Here is an 11,662-nt window from a genome sequence, read left to right on the forward strand (position 1 = left end):
CCCGAGCCTTGCTGGAGCTGCGTCGCGCTTGCGACGCAACTCCAGCAATGCGTCACATTTCCGGCACTGATGCGTCACGCATCTGTGCCGTTTTTGCACCATGGTGCGCCGCATTATAAATGCGGCGCACCATGGGTGGCCGCACTGTGGCGCACGTTAACTGGCGCATCCCTCGGGATGCGCCAGCTAACATAAATCTGCCCCTAAGTATGTAAATTTGTAGTACTGTATCGTTTTACTAGTGGCCACCCGGCCCTCAGGGTAACAAAGGTGTCTTTGTTGAACTATAACTTCTGGGTGATTTTATTTTGTTCAGGCTGGGCATTCACCCAAGCCCTCTAGTGAGTCCAAGGGAGCAGGTTTAACTTTGCTCAATTATCTTACTGGGGCTGTTGGCGCCATTGAGAAACAAGTCTCTACGGTGGAAGAAACACTGAATCTAAAAATAAAGGTCACAGCAGTGAAGATAAGGGGGTGGGTGCAGCCTGTACCACTGGGACAAGGGATGATGGGTTAGCCCAAAATGGATGCGTTCAGTTTGTTTCCGACTACATATCAAGTAGTGATCTGGAGTCAGAAACTTTGCCCCCTCCCAAAAGGGCATGTAGTTCTGTAAAAGCTGTAAGCCCCGAGATTGTTACAAGTGTAATTCAAACAAAATCCATAGAATCTAACGCCCACATGCATAAAAAAAAATTGCATTCGCAAACGGTGCGAATCGCAAAATTCGGCCATTTGCGAATGCAATTTCTTGATTTGGGATGCATCATCTTTGAAGTGTTTTTTCGCTATTTTAGGAATCGCAAAATGCTTATCGATTCCTAAAATAAATCGCTAAAGTAGCGAATCGCATTTTTTTGCGAAAAATTACAATGCATGAAAATTCGCTATTTGCGATTTCCTATGAAATCGCAAATAGGAATTCTTAAAATAAGAAGAAGTCAAACCTGGTGGTAATTTTTGGGAAATTGCTCAAAACAGGTGACATCCATCAAGAGTGCATATAAGGGGCCTCGGAAAGCATCAAACCTTTTTCCACAATGGCAGCACTTTTCTTTTTGGCACGTAGTCAGAGGTTGAGAGCAGCTGCAGGATGGAGGAGAAGGTTGATTCAAGAGAGAATTTTCAGAGTGCGCATTACCTTACTAGGGCAGACAAATAAATAATAATAGACAGTTTATAAAGCGCCTGGTAACACCTTCCTCGTGTGTCCCCGCGCTAGTGAGGAAGAGCTAGACACTTTAGCATAGACTGCCCGCCCCAACGTGCCCCTATAGCCTATACAGATGAGTTTTCAGTAATGCTCTAAACTTGACTTCCGCGCTCTCTAGTCTCATCTCCAGAGGGAGCTTATTCCAGCTGCGGGCAGCCATTACACTAAAGGAGCACCCTCCCATTCTTGATTTATTAGCCCACGGGACCACCAACTGACCCGAGCCTCCCGAGCGAAGAGCCCTCGAGGGTTCATATCTGCACACTAGGTTATCCAAATAAGAAGGGGCCCTCTTCCATACAATACGATGGCACATCAGGAGGCATTTATTTTGGACTCTTTTCTTAACCGGCAGCCAATGCAGGGAGTCCAGACCCAGACTGGAGGCCGCTCTCCTAGGTATTCTCAGAACCAGACGTGCAGCCAAATTTTGTAGGACTTGTAATTGCCCCAGACTTTTGTCGGTGGCCCCCAGGAATAGCACATTCCTATAGTCCATCCGGGAAGTAACCAGCCCCTAAATCAAGGTCCGTCTGGCTGGCAGGGGGAGTAGGTCCAGCGTTTTATTCAGTGTTTTCAGAACACCAAAGCATTTACCGAATAGTCGTCCGATATGTCCCTCATAAGACAGGGTGGGATTAACCCACACCCCTGGGTTTTTTGCCTCCTCACATGGTACCGGGGTGGGACCCAGACATGGCGGCCACCACTCTGATGACCGACTATCTCCACCCACTATCAACACCTCCGTTTTAGAGCCATTCAATTTTAAGCAATGGGAGTCCTTCCAATTAGCCAGAGCCTGCATACAGGCCTTAAAGATGGATGCTGTCATTGCAGGGGCTTGGGACCGAGATAACAGCAGTTGGGTGTCGTCGGCGTATGATACTAATTCCACTCCATACGCCTGAACGATCCCGGCCAGGGGAGCCATATATAGGTTAAATAAGGTGGGGCTCAGGGCAGAGCCCTGAGGCACCCCCTGGTCCAGTGCCATTTCACTTTGCTTCGTGCTCATTCAATGAGAGAGAACAGAAAGATTCTTTTTGAACCAAAGAAGGTAAGACCGCGAACAGCGCGCTGCCCTGCTTTGGGCGCTTGGTTAAATTTCGCCACATTTAGCATGAACACTGATTTTGTGTTCGTTTACCTTTACAGACATAATTCCTACTCACAGCGCCACACGCTCGATTGCGGTGGGCTGTTCAGCCTTCAGAGTTATTACAAAATGTGAGTATGACAAACTTGATATATCAAAAGCGGCAGGCGCCGCGTTAAAAAAGGTTTCAAATGTAATGCAACTTTTGATTCAGGCAGCACGTTTGTGACCCGGGTTCATTTCGCAAACTTTACATTGCAGAACCAACTTTAAGCACAGTACCTCACGCAAGGTTGCGGTGGACTGTTTGGCTTCTGAATAGAGAAGACTTGTGAGTACCCCCATGTTTTTCTCATAAGTAATGCAAAGGTATTGCATAAATACATGTAGGCGGACACTGATAAAAGCGTTTATCCACACTTTAGGTCACCTTGGAACAATAAACAATGCCTTGACAAGAGACCACCCTTGAGGCTTTCACTTAAGGTAATTTCACTCCCTATTTTGTAGCACGGCGTGCGGGCACCTTGTTTTTAAAGGACAATCATTTGAATATATTCCTTTTCTGTTGCAGTGTGAGACACACAGTGGCGGCCACACTACTATTAATAAAAGGTCGCACTCAAGCCCTCAATCAGGTACGACGCATCCAGTGGATGCTTTTTTAGCTTAGTGTTGTTGGTTTTTAATGGATTTGGAGGAACCCTTACTAAACATAGATCCTTCATTTTTTTCATTGATAACAGTTCCCCGTGGAATCCATTTAATGCTGCCCTGATGAGAGCCCTGTGACTTTCTTAACAGGACTCGAAACGCGTCGGCTACGGCACTAGTTCGCATAAAATTCTTGTTAATACATTTAATATGAATGTTCAAGTTTAAAAGGAATGTTTAAACTTTGACTCATGTCGTTCTAAAAAGAAATAGTTCACCACATTGTGGAAACTGAATGCATATTTAATATTGGCATATTCTTTCTGTCCATGATTAACTGTTTTTTGATAATTGGAATGAAATGATATATGTTGATTTAATGTTCTTTGTATGTCACATGTACATTAGTCCTTTTTTGTTAAGGTCTATTGATGATTAATTCAATGTTTTTTGTATGTTATTTGTACATTAGTCTTTTGTAAAAATTCAGTCGCTAGAGGTTGAGTTGATAATGTTGATTCTCTTGCCTAAAAAATAATCATCTAAAAAACTGATTCTAAAGATACTGACAAAATAAATTGGCTTGGTAAAACTAATTCATTTAGCTTTATCTATTGTCTTACTGAGTGATTTAGTAATACATCCCGGAGGCATAGGTACAATCCCCTTGTTTTATATTATTATTGTGGCCCTACCACCCTCCGTCCCCTAAGGGCCCACCCCTTCCTTTCAATTGCACTTTGAGCGGGTATTTACCCGAATGGGCAGGGACAGACACAGCGTGTCTTCCTATGTTCTAGGTCTCTAGATTAAGTTCTTTAGCAGGAGCAAAGGCTCTTGCGTAGTATGGCACAGAAAGATACGTTGTCCTTTTCCGAAAGCCACATTAAGAATCTAATTGACTCTTCTCCATTTTCAACCATAACACTGAGCTCTACGGCAAAACAACAAAATGAGGCAGACAAATTAACTCGTCTCCACAAGAAACACATACGCACTGAGCTACACGGACACTTTTTGTTGAAACATCTAAGAGGTGGGACAATTCCGTGGGGCCTTCAGGTAAAAAACATCCCGGTAATCTTTACTGAAGATATAGAATACAGGAAGGGGTTTAGCTACATTAATACAAAATGTAGCCAAGATTTAATGGTTCATACCATAGAGACTGCACAACGCATTTGTAGTGAGGAAGAAAAGGAAATAGAGGAACTGACTAAGGCCATTAATGATAATCATACTGTGACTGAAGCAAAAACCCTCCTGGATAAAATAGAGAAGGAGGTTCAGACATTCAAAGATTATACTATAAACGTAAAATCAACTCAGTTTGAAAGAGACTCTAAGGCTTTCAAAATAGAACAAGTTTATCCTTTCCTCAAGGAAGATTTTTATACCTCTGGTGATTCCCGGGGTGCCCTAAGAACCTACCAAGGTAGATCTAGAAATAGGTTCCTCACTTTCTCTGATACCACTTCCTCAGATTCTTCCTCTGACTCCAGACAAGACAACACGAAAAAGAGGGGAACAGGCTCAGCTCCTTTTTTAGCCAGGGGCGGGTGGTCCAGAGTTCGCTTCAAACAACCATGGGACATGCGAAACCGCAGTACCAACTACAACAAATAGACAAGTCAGCAATAGTTAACCTCTCAGATAAACAACTCAGTAGAGACGAAGAGATTGTTTTGAGCTTGGGCCTCAAGTTTGTCCCGAAAAGAAAAACAGATTTTACAAAACTTAAGCTGGAAGCCTTAGATTTTTGCAGAAAAATCAGGTTGAAAGCATTCTTTGCAGGCGCCGAAATTACGTAAAGTGAAGAAACTACTGGCCTTAGAGTAAAATCAAAATTCACCCCGACCCAAAATATACCCAAGCAGATTTATGCTTTTGAGCAAACCGTCATCTCCTCCCTGACCAAACTTGAGAAATCTAAAAAGTTCATGCAGAATATCATAAGTAAAGGCCTAATATCCGCGATTCAAAATCTTAAGGCGGATACATCTATTTTAATCAAACAGGCAGACAAGGGCGGGGCGGTTGTAATATGGCCCCGCTCCATGTACCTCAGTGAGAGCAGCTCGCATGTCAACAACCGTGAATGGTACAGACCTGTGAAGAGGATCCTGTGCATGTGATTCAAGACAAAATTGGAAAATTAACAAAAGAGGGATTGGATGAGGGATATTTGGGACCAAAGGAATTTGAATACCTTAATAAGAAATCGCCTAGAACACCAGTGTTGTATTTCTTGCCCAAAATCCACAAGAACGGCCAAGTACCACCAGGCAGACCGATTGTTTCGGGGTGCGATTCAGCATTGGAACCGGTCTCTAAATACATTGATTTCTTCCTAAAACCTTTCCTGACGAGCGTAAAGTCCTACCTCAGGGATACAACTGATTTTATAATCAAAGTAGAAGGACAGAAATTTAGCGACGAAACTCAATTGATGGTGACTCTTGATGTTGCTTCGTTATACACACAAATTCCCCAGGACGAGGCACTGGAGGTTCTTGAACTGTATCTGGACAAACGCGACAGACCACATAGAGTCCCCACATCGTTCATTGTGGCCCTGGCAGAAATTACACTTCGTTGTAATTATTTCAAATTCGAAAATGAGTTCTATGTCCAAGTCAAGGGCACGGCCATGGAATGTCCTTACGAGCCAGAAATGGCAGTATTGTACATGGCCCAGTATGAAAAACGGTTCATATATACCAACAACCCTTTTTTGCCCAAAATAAAGCAGTGGCTCAGGTATATTGACGACGTCTGGCTCCTGTGGCAGGGGAGCTAGACGGAACTGGATGAGTTCCACCAGTGGTTGAATTCTAGGCATGGGGACATCAAGTTCTCGCTTGAAGCGAGTAAAACCAGTATGACCTTCCTTGACGTCACTGTAGGCAGTTGCTCGGAAGTGCTGACAACCACGATCTACAAAAAGGATACTGATCGCAATACGATCATACACTACAGAAGCTCACACCCGCAATGCTTGAAAGAAAACCTGCCTTATGGCCAGCTATTGCGGATAAGACGCAACTGTACTGAAGTAGGGGACTTTGACATTCATGCCACAACATTTTGTAATGAAATGGCCAAGAGGGGTTACACCAAAAAATTATTAAAACACTCCATGAAACGCGCCAGATTCACTCCTAGAGACAGTCTGTTGCAAACAAAAAACAAGAAGGAGTTAGATAAATTGGTTTGCGTAACAACGTTTGGCCCCCACACAAATCAATTTAAAAGTATCATCTTGAAAAATTGGCACTTGTTAGAAAACCTAGAGTATCCCCTAAAAAAGCCCATCTTCGCTATGCGAAAAAATACCACCATAGGACAGCAATTAATCAGAGCGGATAGCTTTATCCCAAAACCGAAAAGTGACCTAATAGCAAAGTGGAAGTTGAAGCCGGTATGTGGTCACCACAAATGTGGTAATTGTGTGTCTTGCCCTTCTACTATTGAGGGCAACCTGTTTGATCATAATGCCATAAAATGGAAACATGACATGTTCACAACATGTAAGACCAAGAATGTGGTCTACGCTGTGGTGTGTCCCTGCAACAGAGTTTATATTGGCAAGACCTGCCAAGCTGTAAATTTGAGAATTACGCAGCACCGCTCAAGGATAAAGAAAAAGGTGGTGTCTGCCCCGATGGTGGAGCATTTCATTGAAAAGAACCATGATGCAAATGATTTTAAATGGACCGTGCTGACATGGATTGACCCAAGGCATCAATCACCCAATATTGAAAGTGCCTTACTGCGCAAGGAGGCGTACCTCATAATGAAGTTTGATAGCATCAATAAGGGGTTAAATTGCATGAGCGAATTGAGTAGGGTGTAGCTAGTCGCTACTCTCGTGCTGGGCAATAAACCCTAATTCCCTAGCCGCTCCGCCATACGGGCAATAAATAAATGCATCACAATTGCAAGAATATGCAAAATTTTTGTTCATGAAATTTTTTTTAACACACAACCTGCCCCAACAGCAGGTGACCTACACGCACGCTATGTGCTGCAAAAATCATTCAGCGCATTTAAAGTTCTTCATTATATATTTTTTCCATAATATATTTTGGGACTACATGCCCCAGAAGGCCTGTGTTGCACTCACCGGGTCCTGATTACACCTGATTGGCTGATCACTACCATGTGACCAAAACCTCCGTTTTTTGAAACCTTTGGTATTTGTCTACACTTTGCTTCGTGCTCATTCAATGAGAGAAAACAGAAAGATTATTTTTGAACCAAAGAAGGTAAGACCGCGAACAGCGCGCTGCCCTGCTTTGGGCGCTTGGTTAAATTTCGCCACATTTAGCATGAACACTGATTCTGTGTTCGTTTACCTTTAAAGACATAATTCCTACTCACAGCACCACACGCTCGATTGCGGTGGGCTGTTCAGCCTTCAGAGTTATTACAAAATGTGAGTATGACAAACTTGATATATCAAAAGCGGCATGCGCCGCGTTAAAAAAGGTTTCAAATGTAATGCAACTTTTGATTCAGGCAGCACGTTTGTGACCCGGGTTCATTTCGCAAACTTTACATTGCAGAACCAACTTTAAGCACAGTACCTCACGCAAGGTTGCGGTGGACTGTTTGGCTTCTGAATAGAGAAGATTTGTGAGTACCCCCATGTTTTTCTCATAAGTAATGCAAAGGTATTGCATAAATACATGTAGGCGGACACTGATAAAAGCGTTTATCCACACTTTAGGTCACCTTGGAACAATAAACAATGCCTTGACAAGAGACCACCCTTGAGGCTTTCACTTAAGGTAATTTCACTCCCTATTTTGTAGCACGGCGTGCGTGCGGGCACCTTCTTTTTAAAGGACAATCATTTGAATATATTCCTTTTCTGTTGCAGTGTGAGACACACAGTGGCGGCCACACTACTATTAATAAAAGGTCGCACTCAAGCCCTCAATCAGGTACGACGCGTCCAGTGGATGCTTTTTTAGCTTAGTGTTGTTGGTTTTTAATGGATTTGGAGGAACCCTTACTAAACATAGATCCTTAATTTTTTTCATTGATAACAGTTCCCCGTGGAATCCATTTAATGCTACCCTGATGAGAGCCCTGTGACTTTCTTAACAGGACTCGAAACGCGTCGGCTACGGCACTAGTTCGCATAAAATTCTTGTTAATACATTTAAAATGAATGTTCAAGTTTAAAAGGAATGTTTAAACTTTGACTCATGTGGTTCTAAAAAGAAATAGTGCACCACATTGTGGAAACTGAATGCATATTTAATATTGGCATATTCTTTCTGTCCATAAATAACTGTTTTTTGATAATTGGAATGAAATGATATATGTTGATTTAATGTTCTTTGTATGTCACATGTACATTAGTCCTTTTTTGTTAAGGTCTATTGATGATTAATTCAATGTTTTTGTATGTTATTTGTACATTAGTCTTTTGTGGAAATTCAGTCGCTAGAGGTTGAGTTGATAATGTTAATTCTCTTGCCTAAAAAATAATCATCTAAAAAACTGATTCTAAAGATACTGACAAAATAAATTGTCTTGGTAAAACTAATTCATTTAGCTTTATCTATTGTCTTACTGAGTGATTTAGTAATACATCCCGGAGGCATAGGTACAATCCCCTTGTTTTATATTTCAGCAGAGCGGGCAGACACCAGTTGGACTTGGAAGAAACGGCCCATGAAGAATGACTTTAGCCATCCCAAGGCAGTCCTGGTTACACCACCATTGCTAAGACACTACAGCAAGATGGAGTGTGCTACAGTGTCAAACGCGGCACTGAGATCAAGCATCACCAGTGCGATGGTGTGCCCAGCATCCGCTCCCTGTCTCAACGTTTCAGTGGCTCTCAGAAGGGCCGTCTCCGTCGAGAAGCCTGCCCGGAAGCCCGACTGAGAGGAGTGAAGAATCTCATCCCTCTCCAGGTGATCCACCAGTTGACGATTTACGACCTTCTCTGCCACTTTGGCCGAATAGGGAAGAAGAGATATAGGTCTTAGATTTTCAAGAACCTCCATACCCACATTCGGCTTTTTCCTGATTGGCAGGACAATAGCCTTCTTCCAGTCTGCCGGGAGCTGTTGGGAGGTGAAGGAAACGTGAAGCACCTGCCTAAACAGGGGTTCAAGTACCTCCAAACCCTCAGCCAGCACCCTAGGAGGCGCAGGGTCGCGCGGGAGCCTGATTTTACACTGCGGCAGATACTGCGGAGGTCTTCCGACGGGGGGATACCGAAGTGCTCCAATCTCACCATCAACCCTCCCCGCCCAGTGGTTCTATAAACTCAAGGCCACTAGCAGGTTGTTCAGAAAAGGAAGCATAGATATTCTTGACTTTCCCAGCAAAGAATTCAACCACCCGGTTACACTCTGCCACCGAATCGGTAGACGGGGCGTTTAGGCTCGGTACCTGGGATATTTCTTTAAAAATTTTAAATAACTTCTTTGCGGAGTGCTCTGCCTCTTCTATCCGCGTGTGGTAATATGCGGCCTTGGCCCCTCGCACTTGCCTTTGATACTTCCTCATAGCTAACTTGTAGCCATCCTTACTCCCAGAGCAGGATGTCAGTCGCCAGCTGCGCTCCAGCCTCTTACACTCAGATTTAGCCAGCTGTAACTCTGGAGTAAACCAGGGGGCGGTCCTGCTTCTTTTACTACAAGACTTAGAGCTGCTTAGTGGCGCCATGGAGTTTAAGGCATTTAAAATGCGCTCATCAAGCTTAGATTTCGCACTCTCAATATCCGCGCCATCCAGCGGACCCCCGCATAGTATACGCATATAGAAACTATTCTGGGAGAACTGCTTTCATTTGCGATACAAATTTTTTTTTGTGTCAGCTATGTTCTTCTCATAGACTGGGCTAATTATCTCGAAGGGAACTAAATAGTGATCTGACCATGGAATCGGGATTGGGGTATCCACATCCACAGTCACACCATCCCAGCTAGCGAACACCGGATCTAATAGGTGACCGAGTGTATGCGTATGGGAGTCGTTTTTCAGCTCAAGTTGAAGTTCCTGAAATTGCTGACGAAGGTCAGTGACATCTTTCAATTGAGTATCTTCTAAATGCATGTTTATATCACCTAAAACTAACAGTGTGCTCCGTCTAATAGCTAGGTGAGCGACACCCTCAATGATACTAGACCTGAAGTTTCCGTAGCTGCCTGGGGGTCTATATAAGAGGATCCCGGATATAGAATCCTGTGGACTAAGCTTCAAATTGAACGTACCAGCTTCGCTACTGTCTATTTTAGTCGGGAGTAGAGTGCATTCAAATGGGGCCTTTACAATAATAGCAATCCCCCCACCTCTTCCTCCTCCCCTGTCAATTCTGGCTATGGAATATCCTGAAGGGACCGTGTTGATAATGTCCGGGTCCGAGTGTTCACCCAACCACGTCTCCATTAGAAAAAGAATGTCTAGCTTCTCATCCAACAGGAGATCCCATATTTGAATGCAGTGCTTACTCAGAGATCGACAGTTCAATAGGCCTCCTTTAACTCTCCGCCCATCAGCAAAGCTGGCGGGTTCCCTAATGCATTTAAAGGAGCAGTAGGGGCAATCATGAAGCGCAATCGCCTCCGTAGATCGTCTACAGGGGGTTTTTAGTGGTGGGCATAGGTCACGAAGCTCCTGACTATCATAGTGGATGGGGATTCGCCCAAAATGGGCAGGGATTGTGGCCCCTAGCCCCGACCGGCCGCGGATGGGCGCAGACGGGCTTAACTTAGGCGCAACTTTGGCGCGCCTTCTTCGCGCCCGCTGCATGCATCCGCTGTGCGGTCGCGGTCCCACACACATAAGTAGGCAGACGGAAATTAGGAGGGAGGGGCAGCTAGAGCGCTGACCTCCCTGTGTTGAGCCCGGAAGTGCTGGGCTCCTCCTCACCCTCAACAGCAAACGCCCACACTGGGCGTGGCGGAACGGGGCGGGAGTGCAGGAGGTTAGTGACCCCCCCCGGACTAGTATATCAGCCCCAGAAATCGTGCAGGTAAGTTAGCAAGCAACGCTGTAAGCGTAACAGTTAAAACACACAAGCAGGCGTTTCTATTGATTAAAAAGCGCTCTACATCAGTGCACACTACAATTTTTAAAATTCAGTGCAGTATTAAAATGCTATTGATTAGCGTACAAGTGAAATGGCCAGTTAACACACAAGCGGAGGGAGCCTGCCACTGCCACCGGCTAGCTCTTCTCCACAAGTGGCCGCTTTCTCACCTGCTTTAAATAGAGGAAATGCATACAGTGCACTAGAGCACTGACCTCCCTGCGTTGAGCCCGGAAGTGCTGGGCTCCTTCTCACCCTCCGCAGCAAACGCCCGCACTGGGCGTGGCGGAACGGGGCGGGAGTGCAGGAGGTTAGTGACCCCCCCGGACTAGTATATCTGCCCCAGAAATCAGAAAGTAGAAATATAGGATAAGTATAGGATTAATGCTCACTTCATTTTGGATTTAATAGAAGAATTTGACCCATTCTTGCAGAGACAAACACGCAGGACACAAGCCATACCAACCCATGTTCAGGTATTGTTTTCACTGCACCTCCTTGCCTCTGGGTCATTTCAGGGTGTAATAGCCACTGCTGGTGGTGTCTCCCAGAGTTTACTTTCTAGATTTTTCGATGCTTTTCTGAATGCCATGTTGCAAAGGATAAGGCATCACATCAAATTCCCTACTACACAGCA

The sequence above is a fragment of the Lissotriton vulgaris genome, chromosome 4_1 (genome assembly GCF_964263255.1).
Source record: "Lissotriton vulgaris chromosome 4_1, aLisVul1.2, whole genome shotgun sequence".
Classification (NCBI taxonomy): domain Eukaryota; kingdom Metazoa; phylum Chordata; class Amphibia; order Caudata; family Salamandridae; genus Lissotriton; species Lissotriton vulgaris.